This window comes from Tamandua tetradactyla, chromosome 1 (assembly GCF_023851605.1).
Source record: "Tamandua tetradactyla isolate mTamTet1 chromosome 1, mTamTet1.pri, whole genome shotgun sequence".
NCBI classification, from domain to species: domain Eukaryota; kingdom Metazoa; phylum Chordata; class Mammalia; order Pilosa; family Myrmecophagidae; genus Tamandua; species Tamandua tetradactyla.
The window spans coordinates 201020968-201036025 of NC_135327.1; the positions used below are offsets into that span (position 1 = coordinate 201020968).

The 15058-nt window shown below is 44.6% G+C and overlaps 1 long non-coding RNA gene across 1 annotated transcript; it reads left to right on the forward strand.

Moving 5' to 3' along the window:
- The first annotated feature begins 794 nt into the window (after positions 1–794).
- LOC143687862 (uncharacterized) lies at positions 795–4743 on the forward strand. Its single transcript, XR_013177710.1, has 3 exons — positions 795–983; positions 2813–2941; positions 4514–4743. It is a non-coding gene; the product is annotated as an uncharacterized LOC143687862 (long non-coding RNA).
- Positions 4744–15058: the final 10315 nt, after the last annotated feature.

Here is a 15058-nt window from a genome sequence, read left to right on the forward strand (position 1 = left end):
CAACTTCTATCCATTTTGATTGAGGGCTATCTGGCACTGCCAGCCTTTCCTGCACACAGTCAAGTATGCTGAGCCCTTTCTCTCCTGTGGCGAGAGAAAGCCTTTGGGTGGAGAGTTGCAGATGCTTGCATTAGGAAGCAAGTGAGCGTTGAGGGATGTCAGTAGGGCACAAATAGTTTATCCACACTACCTCATACAATTATGAGAGAATTAGTGAATGATTCCATGTCAAATCCTTAGAACACATGGAAGTGCTGTATAAATGTTAGATATTATTTTGGTTATCAACCACATAGGGCCTACTAAGGATAGCTTATTTTGGGGGCAGATAATTTAAAAGTACTGGCAAAGTCCCTTGAGGGGCTGGAGGAAAAAATATGCAACTACTAAAAGTCCCTACCTGGGAAATCTCTGATACTCTCTCTAATATTAGGGGCTCCCATGTTAATAGGACAAACCCTTGATTTTAAGGTTTGCTCTTATGAAAATTATTACTGTAATGGGGAAGCTAAGCCTACCTACAATTATTCCTAAGAGTCACTTCCAGGGAACCTCTTCTGTTACTCAGATATGGCCTCTCTCTCTCTAAACCCAACTCTGTAACCTCTTGTGCCAGTTTGAAGCCTATTATGTACCCCAGAAAAGCCATCCCCTTTAATCCTCATTCATTATTGCTGGGTGGAATCTTTTAAATTGTTTCCATGGAGATATGACCCACCTAATTGTGGGTGGTAACATTTGATTAGATGGTTTCCATGGAGATGTGTCTCCACCCATTCAAGGTGTGGTTGCATACAGGGGCCCATTAAGAGGGAACCATTTTGGAAAAAGTTTTAGAGCCACGAGAGCCACCAGAACCAACAGAGCCAACAGAACAGACAGAGCCCTAGAAAGCCATTGAAGAGAAAGCTAGCAGATCTCACCATGTGCCTTTCCAGCAGAGAGAGAAAAGGCCTGAATGTTATCAGCCTTCTTGAAGCAAGGTATCTTTCCCTGGATGCCTTAGATTGGACATTTTTATAATCTTGCTTTAATCTGGGCATTTTCATGGCCTTAGAACTGTAAACTTGCGAAGTAATAAATTTCCCTTTTTAAAAGCTGTGCTATTTCTGGTATATTGCATTCCAGCAGTTTATAAAGTAAAACACCTCCCCTCTACATGGGATATGACTTTCATGGGTATAAGTTTCCCTGGCAACATGGGACATGTCTCTCAGGGATGAGCCTGGCCCTGGTACCTTGGGATTGACAATGTCTACCTGACCAATAGAGGGAAAAGAAATGTAACAAAATAAGGTATCAGTGGCCAAGACAGTTCAAATAGCATTGAGAGGTTATTCTGGAGGCTACTCTTATGCAAGCTTCAGATAGATATTGCTAATTGCCGCAGTACACCATGCCCCAACTACCGGTATTCCTGAAAACCCTAAAGAATACCCAGGGCTCTATCTGAGGGTCTCTAAAAGCGTCACTCACTAAGTTTATTTTTCAGAAACTTAAAATTTCCGGATTGTTCCTATGCCAGATAAGCCTTGAAACCCAGAGGCACCAGTCTCTTAAAGAACATCAGCTAGTTGTATCCCTCTACCCCATAATGTCAACACCTCTTTTCAACGTGAAGTTAGAATGGTCATTGCCCAAATATCCCTGAAGGTTGTGAGAAGGATCAGGTGAGAGGAGGAGTTGTAATAGTGAAGAGAGAGTTTAACAAATGATTGTACTACTGAATCAGTATATTGATATTTCTTGAGTATTAGACTACCTCTAGGGTATTAGAACAGCTAGAAGGAAAATTGTGGAACTGTAACCCATGCCATACTTTGAAATCTGCTCTATAAATACTTAAAACTGTACTTTGAAATTTATCACTTTTCTGCATATGTTATATTTTACAATTAAAAAAAGTTAAAAAAAAAAAAAAGAAAAAGAAAAAGAATAACCTAATTTAGCAAAAGGCTCTTAGCTTTAACGTCACCAATCCCAATATTCCAGGAGAGGAAACCGAGTCCAGAGCTGTTTACATTACAATAGCCTCTCTCAAGGAAAATAACAAAGATTAGTGGAAATTTGGCAAAGCATGCTGATTTCATGCATTTTATTTCTAATATTACTCCTAGGATGAGGGTTGGCCAGTTGCTCTCCCCACCCCCAGGTGGGTAAAGTTTTCTGCTTTCTACTTATTTGTAAGACAGAACTAGAACTGCTTCAGGATAACTTGTCCTTTCTCCTGCTGTCAGTACTCAAGGCAATGTGTGTGAAGAGACTGGGATTCAACAAAATCGAAGGAGACATCCCCTCCCAGGCTTCAAGTGGAGGGAAACATTTAAAGATACTTAAAAAGAGGAATACAGAATAGGGAAGAAAAAAAGAGACAAAATCTTTAAGAACTGGGATTTCACTAGCAGGGGCAGGGCTGATCCAAACGAAAGAGTATTGTCCTCCGAGGGGCCTGCCTGGTCCGTCCGCTCTCTCTCTTCTTAATTGTCTCCATTTCTCTTTTCAGCTCACCCCTTCCACCTCCAAACTCTATGTCCAGAGCCTTCAGGCCCACTGCCTGATTCCCACATCTCACTTCTCAGAGCTCTTGGCCTTTGTACCTATGTGGAGAACACCAAGCTCCAGACAAATGGTCCCCAAATTGTTGTGATCAATTCATCAGTAAATAAAAATGCTGAGTACTCCTGATATATGTATATTTTAAATTTTGATGCATGTTATAAGACACTATTATATACTATGGGTACTTTTTATATAAAATAAACATAAATAGAAGTTTTAATATTTTCTTCCCACTCCTCTGTGGCTCTTCTAGCACATGTCCTGCCGTCCATAGACTTCATTTTGCAGATGACTGGATGAGACCAGGATGGCCCTGCTTTTACCTCCCTCCAAATTGAGCTTCTCTGCAAGATTTCAATTCAAGAGTGGGATCTATTGCCAAGTAAGAATTCTGAAAACCACAGTTTTTTTGTCAAAATTTACTCTTCCCTTGCCTCATTCCCTGAGAGGCCTATTCTGTTCTAGACACTCTGACAAGCTAGCCTGGGTCTCTCTTCAGACCTTCTAATGGGTTTCCCAGACCGGGTTATATGCTTGCATTTTAATAGGAACTTTTTGAGCATGTTGCTTTAGAATAAAGAAATGATTGTCAGGAGCTGGGTCCAGACAAAGGAGAATATATTCTGGGTCAGGAGATCTTTTGCTTTATCTCAAATCACCCCTTACCAGAGGTTGTCCTCTGTCCATTACGTGGGGGTGGGAATGGGGACCAACTCTGAAACGCTATGTGGACAACGTCCTGAGCTGGGCCTTTTCCAGCTCGGTCAGCATCTAAAGTGAACCAAGAGCCTCCTACGAAGAGAATCTGATGCCATGTAAGTCTCCCATCATCATCCTCATCACATTACCCACCCACGCCAACCACTACTCCCCGCCACGCCCTCCTCCATGGCTCAGTCCAGCTCTTCCTATTCCTTAGCAACCAGATCAGTCTTCTCTTCTCTATCAGCTCCCAGTGGATGGACCCTTGGTTCTGACAGTCTCCAGGGTTTCCCAGCCCCACCTTTCCCATTGGGCCCTATGCCCACATCCCTTGTCTCCATATAGCATACCTGCAGGCCCACCCATTCCCTCCTGACCCCAGACCCGGGTCGGGGAAGCCAGCACTGGTCAGAGAACCAACCCCCTAATTGTCCCAGACAGAGCCTATACAGGCATGACTGTTCTGCAAACCTCCTGCCCTCCAAGCCCGAAGATCCAACAGCTGTCAGCAAATGGCCAAAGAATGTTCAGTCCCCAAGAACAAAGTGTTACATCAAAGCTACTTCTTAATCCATCCAAGCATCTCAAAAGCATCCAGATGCATTTGGCACAAAGTTTTAGTCTCTTTTTTCCATGCATTCAGTTCCCGTCCACAACTGGGCAATCTGAAGGACAACAAATTTTTAAATTTCAATTCTTGTCCTCCTTCATCCTGTCCACACTGATTATTTTAAGGCTCTGACTAAAAGAATGCCTGTTCAGTCTTCCTCTAAACAACTATAAGTCACTTACGAATCCTGGAAGTCCAAATGGTAAATTTACAATCAGAAGACCTAAGAGTGCATTTATTTTAATCAATTGTAATTAAATGTTGCCCTGTAACTAATAGCCACAGAAGAATAGTCACCAACATGCTGGAGGGCAGACTTATGCCTGCCCTTGACCCCCACCCATACCTGAGCCAGTCCCCCAGGATCGAAGGGCATTTCCAGGGGCCAGGGGTCTCTCAAGGGGACATGTGCCATTCATTGCCCTCCCAGGAGCTCACTGCCTTTTATGTTCTCCACTATAAAACACTTATAAAATGAATGTGCTTCCTGAGCACCCTTGGTGCATTCATTTTTATTTAAATTTACTTAAACATTTTTATGGCTTCATTATGTGTCTGGTACTCTTATAAGCACTTTACAGATACTAATTCATTTCATTCTTCCAACAACTCAATTGATATTATTTTCATACCATTTTGCAGGTCAGAAAAATGAAGCTCAGAGAGCTGAACTGACTTGCTCAAGGCCACACAGCCTGCGTAAACGGCAGAAGCACGATTCCAACCCTAATCCATGAAACTCCAAAGCAGCTGCTATCAAGTACCAGACTCTCCGGGAGGCCTGGGCGTGGCCGGGCTTCCAGGAGTCTGAGTTTGGAACCCGACAGGACTTCTGATTTGTAGGTGGGGAGGGGTGCTCAAGAACTGGAGAGAAAGAGGAATTGCTGAGCGGCCAGTTTTAGTGCTAGAATCTGCGTCCCCGCCCGTGGGGAAAAAGGGGATTGGCCCGGCGTCCCTGCGAACAAAGCCCCTGGGCGCGCGCGCCGCGTCCGTCACCTCCCCACTCCGGCACTCACCTCCCCAACGCGGCCACTCACCTCCGCAGAACACCTCCGGGTCCCGGGCGCCTCGGGCCGGCGCCGGCCACAGCAGAAGGGGCAGCAGCCCCAGAGGGAGCAGCGCGAACCTCATGACTCTGCCGAGGAGCGAGCGCCCTGCTCGCAGCCTGCGCCGCGTTGCCGGCCCTTTCCCGGCCGCTGGGCATGGAAATGGCGTGCAAAGGCCCTGCCCAAGCCCGCGCGGGGGAGGCGGCATCGCCACGGAGACCAGAGACAGCCCCGGCTCCGGGCCCGGGGGCTCAGGGACAGGTGCTGCCCGGGCGGCCGCACCTGTGCGCTCCCGCCCTCCCCGAGCCTTCCGAGGACGCGCGCAGCTGCCTCCCGCCAGGCTGGTCACCGCCCCTTGGTCCCCACGCTCCGGGCCTCAGTCCCTTCATCTGCTAAGCGTAGGAGTTTCAACCTCCCCAGGCGAGACAGCCGGCCTGAGCGTTACAGCTTGGGTTTCCGCGGCAGAAAGTCGCGAGTTCAAATCCCAAACCTACTGGTTGTGATGTGGTTGCGCAAACCACTGAGCTCCCCTGGGCCTTGTTTTTCACACTGCTGCAAAGAGAAAGAAGACTGTCCTCTCCAGGGCCTGAGAGAATCAAGTTAGGAAAAGAATAATTTCCTCCAAATTCATCTGATTCACACACACACACCCAATCTGCCCCCCCCCTCTTTTTTCTTCTTCTTTTTGAGTACCTAGAAGTCATTAATTCTGTCCTGTTTGAGTTTGTGCTCCTAGTCAGGAAACCATGCTGGCACATTGAAGGTGACAACAAGGAGTAGTTAGAGGGGTAAAGTGGGGTGGGGGTGGCAGGGTGCAGATAAAGGAAGAGGGAGCAGAGAAAGAGACGGGGGTGGGAGGGAAGAAAGAGAAAGGAAAGAAGAAGGAGAGACAGAAAGAGGGAAAGAAGGGGGGGGAGGAGAGGGAAATGAAGGAAAAAAGAAAGAAACCATTAACACAACTAAGTAATTGTGGTGGGAGAAGTGAAAGAAGCAGGAGTCTCCGGCTCCGTAACAAAACCGAAAGCACGGGGATTTTGCCCCTCAAATCATGGCACCTGAATGCTGCTCTCCCTGCTTGCAAGGGTGGTGGGGCTGTCTGGGTTGTAAGTAAAGTCCTGTGCCTCCTAAATGAGGCTCAGTAAATCTTATAGTGAAACAAGAGAGGGGCAATCTTTCATCACTAAGGCCCCTTTGACAGGGTTGAGGACCCATGTGGCCCAAGGAACAAAGCACCTGGTACACCCCTTAGAGACACCACTCTGGAGAGGGAGTGCTCACACCCCAGACAAAAGGGCTTTGGGGCTTTGCCTTCAGCAGAGAGGTCTTCCTTGCAGGTATCACTGGGGCCCAGTTGCCAGTGGTAAGGGAAGGAGGGGTCAGCAATGAGCCTCTCCAGTGGGTTTCCATTCCTAAGGTGACCTTTTTGAAGAAAAGGCAGGATGGGGGGGCAGGAGGGGGAGCTCCAAGGAGTATTCCCAGAGCATGCCTGGTGAAGAGTCAGGAAGCCAAGCATTCATCCTCTCTACCTCTTTTATTACTTTTGAAATAATTTCAAAGTTACAGCCCTGTTTACCCTTTGAGAGCAAGTTGCACACATGATGTCCAGTCCTCATGCCCAATCCACTCCCAAAACACCAGGGAGCATTCTCCCCAAGCAAGAAGAGTCTCCAACCTAACCCTAATCCATTCATTCAAATCAGGAGCTCAGAGCCGATGCAACTCCCTGCAATATGCCAACCCCATTCAAATTTCACCATCTGTCCCAACAACGTCCTTTTGTCCTTTCCAGTTCTGGATCACGTGTGGCACTTAGTGGTCGCATTGTTTCACTCTTTCGCAGTCTTTCCTATCCCTCATGACTCTAACAACTTTAAAGGGTGCAATTTCATAGGGTGACCCTCAGTCTGAGATCATTTTAATATTTCCCACATTTTGACCACTAAATCTGTGGCAGCACAGAAATGATGCTGTGTTCTTCTCGGTGGGTCACATCAGGAGATGCCAGATATCCCTCCCCACTGATGCCACCTTTGATCACCTGCTCCTGTGTTGGCTGCCCACTGTAAATTCACGATTTTTTTTTCCCATTTGTCATTGAGAAGTATTTTGTGGAGAGATAACTCGGATCCCATGCCCACATCCTGAGCTACATCAAATGGTAGTATTCTCTTTCCACAATTCCTGCTACATTAGTCAACATTCCCTTCTCCCCCATTTATTGTTTCATTTATTTATATTTAATGGACTCATCTTTTCCTGTCACTGTTTATTTTGATGCTCAAAGTGTTCCAGCTGTAGCCAGTGGGAGCCCCTTCAGGCTGGCTCCTGCGAACTTTTGAAATGTTTCCATCACTCTTTGATCATTTCTTTTTTTTTCTTTTTCTGGTGCAAAACAATCAAATTTACTTTCCCTTTCCCAGTCCTGGATTAGCCTTCTTCTAAAGACCTTTGGTACTTTTTGGTGGAGAATAGTATCTGGAAGCCAAGTTTGGAATGCTTATTGTGTTCATTGTTACTGGAGTGTCACTGTTCCCAGGCTTTCTCAGTGGACAGACCTAGGAAATGGCACACCAAAGTATACAAACTCACATGCACCCCAAAATACACACACACACTCACACATACACACCTATAGAGCTATTTCTGTATCTTTGCAAACATATTAATGAACCTGTAAGTTGACACCAATACCTCTAACTCCATTTCAGCACCTCAGGGTTTTTTCTAGCTTTCTCCCTTTCCAATGTTAATAAACCCCTTCTCTGACAGCAAGAAACTTGGTTCCCTCTTTCCTCAAACTGTTTATTTTCTCATTTCCCTATATATCCCCTAATAACACCTGCGTAGTCCCTGCTGCCTCTTGGCTTGGCTCCCCAGCTGTCACATTGCAAATATTTCCAAGGTAAAAGAATGGGTCTTGATTTTAATAAGTGGTAGCAAGAATATCACATTATATTTATTGGGAGTTTGCTACATGCCGGGATCTGTACTTTAGACAGAGACCCCTATTTAATTCACACAATATTCCAAGTCTTTAGATAAGAAGCTGAGCCTAAAAGAGATGTAGTAATTTGCTCACATGCACTAGTCTGTACGTTTAGTAAAATAATTTTATTTTTACTCAGGGCAGCAATGTGCCCAGCTAAAAGACTACATTTCCCAGTTCCCTTGCTTCTAGGTATGGCCACGAGACTAAGTTCTAGCCAGTGAACTGTAGAAGCAGAAGTTGTTGCGTGGGACTTCAGTATGGCTCATTAAAAGTAGGAAGACAGCCGCCATGGATCCTTTTGCCTTTCCTTTCTTCTTCTTGCTTCATCCCTGGAATCTGGATATGATGGCTGGAACTCCCACAGACATCCTAGACCCTGAGGCAACTGGGAGAATGAATGGAAGAGAGAGAAAGGATGATAGCAACAATATAGGAGTCTGGATATCTGGTGACGTTGTGGAGCCCTGGAACTGTTGGCTCTTGGCCTTCTTTTAAGATGGGAAAATTAATCCCACCTTGTTTTAGCCATTGTTATTTTTAGATTGTTTTACTAGTAACTGAATGAAACAAAGGTCATTGTTTCCTCTGTTCCTATGCCCTCAGTGAAGAGGCTTGTGAGGGTTGGGTTGTGGTGTCAACTTGGCCAAGTGATCATGCTCAGTTGTTTGGTCAGGCAAGCACTGGCCTGATGGTGGCTGCAAGGATATTTCACAGCTAGTTCATAAACCAGGAGGCTGGTGTATTAAATCATCAGTCAGTTGATTGCATCTGTGACTGAGGAAAGGAGATGACTTGTATCCACAGGATGGGTCATCTTATTCACTTGATTATTAAAGCCTTCCTCTGCTGAAGACGCCCACTGGTGAGCATTCACTTGGGACACAAATATCTTCTTCTTTGCCCACTGAGAAAGGTCTATGCACATACCTCTTTCCCAGCCCTCTTTGTCACCGATTTTCCAATCATGCTCCTTCCAAGTCCCTATCCATCCAGCCAAATCATTAGCAACAGCCCTACAGTCAGTGCACAGATGTACCTCTGGCCAGTTCTCCTTCCAAGCAAAATGAACAACCAGATGTACTGCTCAAATTTCCACCCACAGGGAGGATTTCCCCTCACCACTGCCGTTTAAGGATAACCCAGAATTGGGTTGTAGTGTTGCAGCTGTCCACTTCTGGATGGTCCCTGTATATTGTGCAGAATCATCTGTAAATCAGGCCCGTGTTTTCTCTTTCTCAACCACTCCTGCCATTGCCCAATGGGCTTATGAACAAAGTGGTAGGGATGGAAGTTATCCATGGGCTCAGCAACATGGACTTCCACTCACCAAAGCCGACCTGGCTATGGTCACTGCTGAGTGCCCAGCCTACCAGCAGCAGAGACCCACACTCAGTCCCTGGTATGGCACCATTCCCCGGAGTGAGCAGCCTGGTACAGGTTAATTACATTGGACCACTTCCATCATGGAAGGGGCAGCAATTTATTCTACCTGGAATAGACAAATACTCCAGATATGGGTTTGCCTTCCCTGCACACAATGTCTCTGCAAAAACTACCATCCATGGATTTACAGAATGCCTTATCCACCATCGTGGTATTCCACATAGCATTGCTTCTGATCAAGAAACCCACATCACAGCAAATGAAGTGTGGGAATGGGCACATGCTCATGAAATTCTCTGGTCTTACCATGTTCCCCATCATATGGACAGAATGGTGGAATGGCCTTTTGAAGACCCAATTACAGTGCCAAGAAGGTGGCAATACCTTGCAGGGCTGTGTCAGTGTTCTCCAGAAGGCTGTGTATGCTCTGAATCAGCATCCATTTTATGGTGCTGTTTCTCCCATAGTCAGGATTAACGGGTTCAAGAATCAAGGGGTGGAAACAGGAATGGCACCACACATGATCATCTCTAGTGATCCACTAGGAAAAATTTTGCTTCCTGTCCTTGAAAGCTTAAACTCTGCTGGTCTACATGTCTTAGTTCCAAAAGGAGGTGTGCTCCTACCAAGAGACACAATAATGATTCCATTGAACTGGAAGTTAAGACTACCACCTAGCCACTTTGGGCTTCTCAAGTTACTGAATCAAAGGCATGATAAGGGATTATTGTTCTGTCTGGGGTGACTGATCCTAACTATCAAGGGGAAATAAGAGTGCAACTACACAATGGAGGTAAAGAAGAGTTTGCTTGGAATAGAGGAGATCTGCTAAGGTGCCTCTGGGTACTACCATGCCCTGTGACTAAAGTCAATGGAAAACTGCAACAACCCTATCCAGGCAGGACTACTAATGGCCCAGAAACTTCAGGAATGAAGGTTTGGGTGACCCCACCTGGCAAAGAATCATGGTCAACTGAAGTGCTTGCTGAGGGTAAAGGGAACATGGAATGGATAGTAGAGGAAGGTAGTGAAATATAAACTATGACCATGTGCCAGTTAAAGAAATGAAGACTGTGACTATATGAATATTTCCTCCCTGTTTTATGGTATGTTTGCATTTATCTTGTTTGCAAACATCTTATTTTCATAAGATGATATCTTATTACATAAGCAAATATCTTGTTTTCCTCTCATCATATGACATGAGTTGTATTGTTCATGTTTTAGTAAAGTCATAGGATATGAAGTTTAAGAGTGAATGTTACCTACGAACTTGCACCCTATTCTGGAGAGATGCACTGCGTTTCCCATTGCATATAGGACAGTCAAACAGTTGAGTATTGTTAAGCGAAACCTATGTCAGTTATTGTGTTCTATTTGGAAATCAAATATGTTTCAAGGTGATGTGTATAGCTGCCAATTTGACAAGGTTAGGTTCTAGTGTTAACTTGGTCAAGTGATGGTGCCCAGTTGTCTGGTCAGGCAAGCACTGGCTTGACTGTTGCTACAAGGACATTTCGTGGCTGACTGATAAACCAGAAGGCTGGTTTATTAAAACGTGAGTCAGTTGAATGCACCTGTGGCTGATTATATTTGAGCACAACAAAAATGTGTATCCCACCAATGAGATAGTCCAAGCAGTTGAAGACTTTTAAGGAAGAAGAGAGACTCTTTCACTGCTTCTTCAGCCAGTGAGCCTCTCCTGTGGAGTTCATGCAGATCCTTCCTCGGAGCTTTACAGCCTGCGCTATGGATTTTGTACTCTTCCATTCACCGTTGCATGAGACACCTTTATAATCTCATATTTACAGATATCTCCTGTTGGTTCTGTTGCTCTAGAGAACCCTGACTAATAGAAGGCTGCTAGGTCCATGATATGGAAGTGGCAACCCCTGTTTACCTCAACCCCTTGTCCTAGCTAATTGAGAATTAGTGAATACCTTACTCCAGAGGAACAAGTCTGTAAGCTGGGCAGGAATAATGAAGTTGTTAGGAGTAAGATTCAAGAGGCTTGCCGAGGAACCAGGTGGCAGAGAGGCACATGGCAGATCAGGTACAAGATCCCATGTGTCCTCAGAGAGAGCAAAGAAGCCAGAGAGAGATTGACTGAGATCTTCCTAGATCCCCGGAAACCTGGCTGTACTTCCTTATCTGGGTCCTGAGGGATTCTCTTGATCTTGATCTTTAAATACATCCAGCTTTCTTATTGTCTGCTGCTCATCAACCTAGAAACTTGAAAGTCTCCTGTAGCACCAACCTCTCTCTATGGCCCCATACTAAACCATTATCAACCTGTTTTTATTCCTCTAAATATTTCTGGAATATTCCATCTACTTCTCTCCATCTCCTCCACATGCCACCCTAGCCCAAGCTCCCGTCATCTCTTACCTGCGCAGCTACAGTATCTCCTGATTAGTCTCCCAACAACCCCCCAACCCCATCCCATATTTTCTTCATATGCTATCAGAGGGAGATTTTCAAAAACAAACTTGAGAATATGATAGAGGAGGTGGTGTTTCCAATCAATAGTGGGGAAAGAGACAACTCAGTAAATGCTGTTGGGACGTTCCTTACATCAGGGTAAATTCTAGATGGAGCAAGAAGAAAACCATAGAGATATTAGAATAAGCTATAGGAGAATATTTTTTATATAATTGCAGAATAGGGCAGGCCTTTCTAAAGTATCACCAAAAAAAAAATCCATAAAACAGGAGAGAGCACTCATATCATCATTAAAAAATTAAACTGACATCCGAAGCTTGGAACAAAAAGACTAGCAAAATAAAAAGTCGATAATATAGTGAGTGGCAAACAGCTGATGAAGCAACATTCTCACACATCATTAGTGGGAGTGTAAATTTGTACAACCTCTCTGGAGGGCAACCTGAGAAACTACAAAAAATCATTTAAATTGAAAATACATATATGTTGTTTGACCCCATAATTCCACTTCTTGGACTATGTCCTACACATATTCTCACACAATTTATATGAGTTTCCTGTACAAAGTTACCCACTGCACCATTGTTTGTAACAGCCAAAGATTGGAAGCAATCTACCCAGCAATGGGAAACTGGCTCAAGTATGGTGCAGTGGACTACTATGCCATGAAAAAGGAAGGGAAATCTCTTTACGTACTGCTATGGGGTAATCTCCAAAACGTTTCTTTAAGTTAAAAAAAATAAGTCTCCAAATTGTGTATAATCTAGTATGCTACCCTTTGGGTGAAATAAAATATAGCTGATACATCTGGAAGGATTCCAAGATATTAAACATATAGGTCTCCTCTGGGTAGAAAAATAGGGTGCCTGGGGGATAAAAAGAAATGGGGGTGGGGTGGACATATAGGGTTTTGGTTATAACCATTTTACCTTTTATGAATGTATTTCCTATTCACAAATAAATATATAATATTAAAGAAAGGTATTTCCAACTCTGGAAAAAAAGAATAGTTGTGCATGAAAGTCATACTCTAAATATAAAGCAAACTATAATGTGGCATAATTTGGAGCAACTGATGGATGGAGTTTTAGGAAAAAATACTTTATCATTCATAGTTGGAATATTCTCCTTCCAGAGGAGAGAGTCTAATACTTTTAACTTTCTTTGTGTGTCTTTAGAAGCTTTTTTCTTTCTTTCTCTGTTCAGTATTATCAACTATCCTTGAGGGCAAAAAACCTTTTGACTCTTGAAATCAGGAACGCTTTTGAATTTCACCCAGCCAACACAGGTGGCCTGGGCAAATCTGCTCAGGTGAAGAAAGGATTTTCATGTTTTAGGAGTTACATCCCAGTCCAGACTCGAGCCTTGGGTGTATTTGATTTCACTACAGAAAGAAAAGGCTCATTACATGCACTGCACGAGCCTGGAGAAGTGCATTGGCCAGGGAGCAAGAGCATTCTGCAAAGCATTTTCCCTTCAGTCCTTGGGCAGCCCCTCTCTTTGGTAACCTTCCAGCTCACTGGGGTTTTTTGCTTTCTTCTCTTCGCATCCTAATTTTTCCTCTGGGCTTGCCTGTCGCACAAAACAGTAAAAGAGAAGAAAAACACGGGGCAGATTGTTTTTTGTTTCTTGTTTTTTGTTTTTCCTGTGGCTCTAGGAAATCACAGAGTATTAAAGCTGGAAGGAGTCTTAGACACCCCAGTCATCTCATTTGGGATGAGGAAAGAATCTCAGAGCAGTTTAGTAAAAACATAGTGCTCACAGTAAATATAGCCAGAGCTGGGCTTGCGTCTTGATTCTTCCACTCACCTGTGGTTAAGCCTCGGCCAAGTTCTTTGAATCCATTTCCTGTGTAAAATGAGCCTCGTAATCATGGTTGCCCTAGGTGTAACTCTTGCCCCATCTACTAATGCACAATCCCCTGGTTATTTAGGGTCCTCTCGAGAAAGAGGCTCAGACCTGACCTAACCTGAGCTAGCCCTGCCCATAACTGTATGGAGTCTACCTGCTTGTCCCCCCAGCACCAGCCCCTCAGGGAAGTTACAGCTAAGGACTCCACTCCCAGGATCCTTCAGGAGTGGCTGGACTGCTTCTTCCTTTGCCGCTTCCGATTGGAGATGCCAAAGGGAGGCTAAAGACTGGGGTGTTGGATGCATCCGGGCTATGTGTGTAGAAATGCAGGCTGCCCCGCTTCCCCTACATAGTATTAGACCACTTACCTGAGCAGCAGAACATCATCTGTGCCCAGGAGTATCAAAGAGCTCAAGTAGCCACAGACCCTTCCATGTCAGACTGTAGCCCATCCTAGCACTCGTTCACGGGCTCAGAGAAACACTAACCTGTCCTCTCATCGCCCTTCCGGTAAAACTCATCCCACCCACCCCCGCTCCACACCCCCAACCAGGTGCTTCTGAGACCTAGCTCTTGAAAGGACGTGGGCAAGATCTCAGACACTGCTGCCCAGGGTTGTTTTGAAGATTGAGAGAGAAAAGCCAGCAACAGGGTGGCTAGGTGCTGAAGAGGGCTTGCTCTGCTGGTGGACTGCCTGGCTTGATGCTGGGTCTGCATACTTCCCGTTAGCGATGTAAAGTGGATACTTGGGCAAGTCACCTGGCCCCTGTAAGAATCAGTTTTCCCATCTGTAAAATGGGGATGATAATATTGTCTGTCTCGTAGGGTTGTTGTAAGGATCAAATTATATGATGCATGTAAAATCACTTAGTGCAGTTCTTCGCTTCTTGGAAGTATTTAATAAAGGTTACCAATGGTTGTAATGATGATTTAGAACACCTGAGCCTTATCAGTCAATGCAAGTTGTGTTTAATTACATATGTAGGAGAATAAGTGGCGCTTACCCACCCCACACAATATTCCAGGAGATTGCCTGAGGAATTTCTGGGCCTTTATTCACTGAATGGTGAATGCAAGCTAAGGAAAAAAGAGCTGTAGCATTTGGGGCAATAGCCATATTTTTGAAAGACCATTCAGAGAGGGGAAAAGGCTGAAGGTGCCTGGGAAAGAGAAGGAATGGAAAAGACTGGGCATGGGAGAGCGAGGCTGGCTAATGTGGAGGTTCAATTACATTTCACTCTAAGGACTGAAATGTAATGCTTTCTGCTGAGCCTTTTCCCAACAACTTTCAGCAATTTTTTAAAAGGAATTAAAAGTTTTAATTAAAAAATCATGAGTGGATGATGATAAAGTGTTACAAACTAAAAATTTACAAATTATGTAAAACCTGGAGTTGCTGACTGTTCAGAAACTACACAGATGGGTCATGGGTGGTGATGAGCAGCAGAAAGGTATTATGGATGGATCTGCATTGTT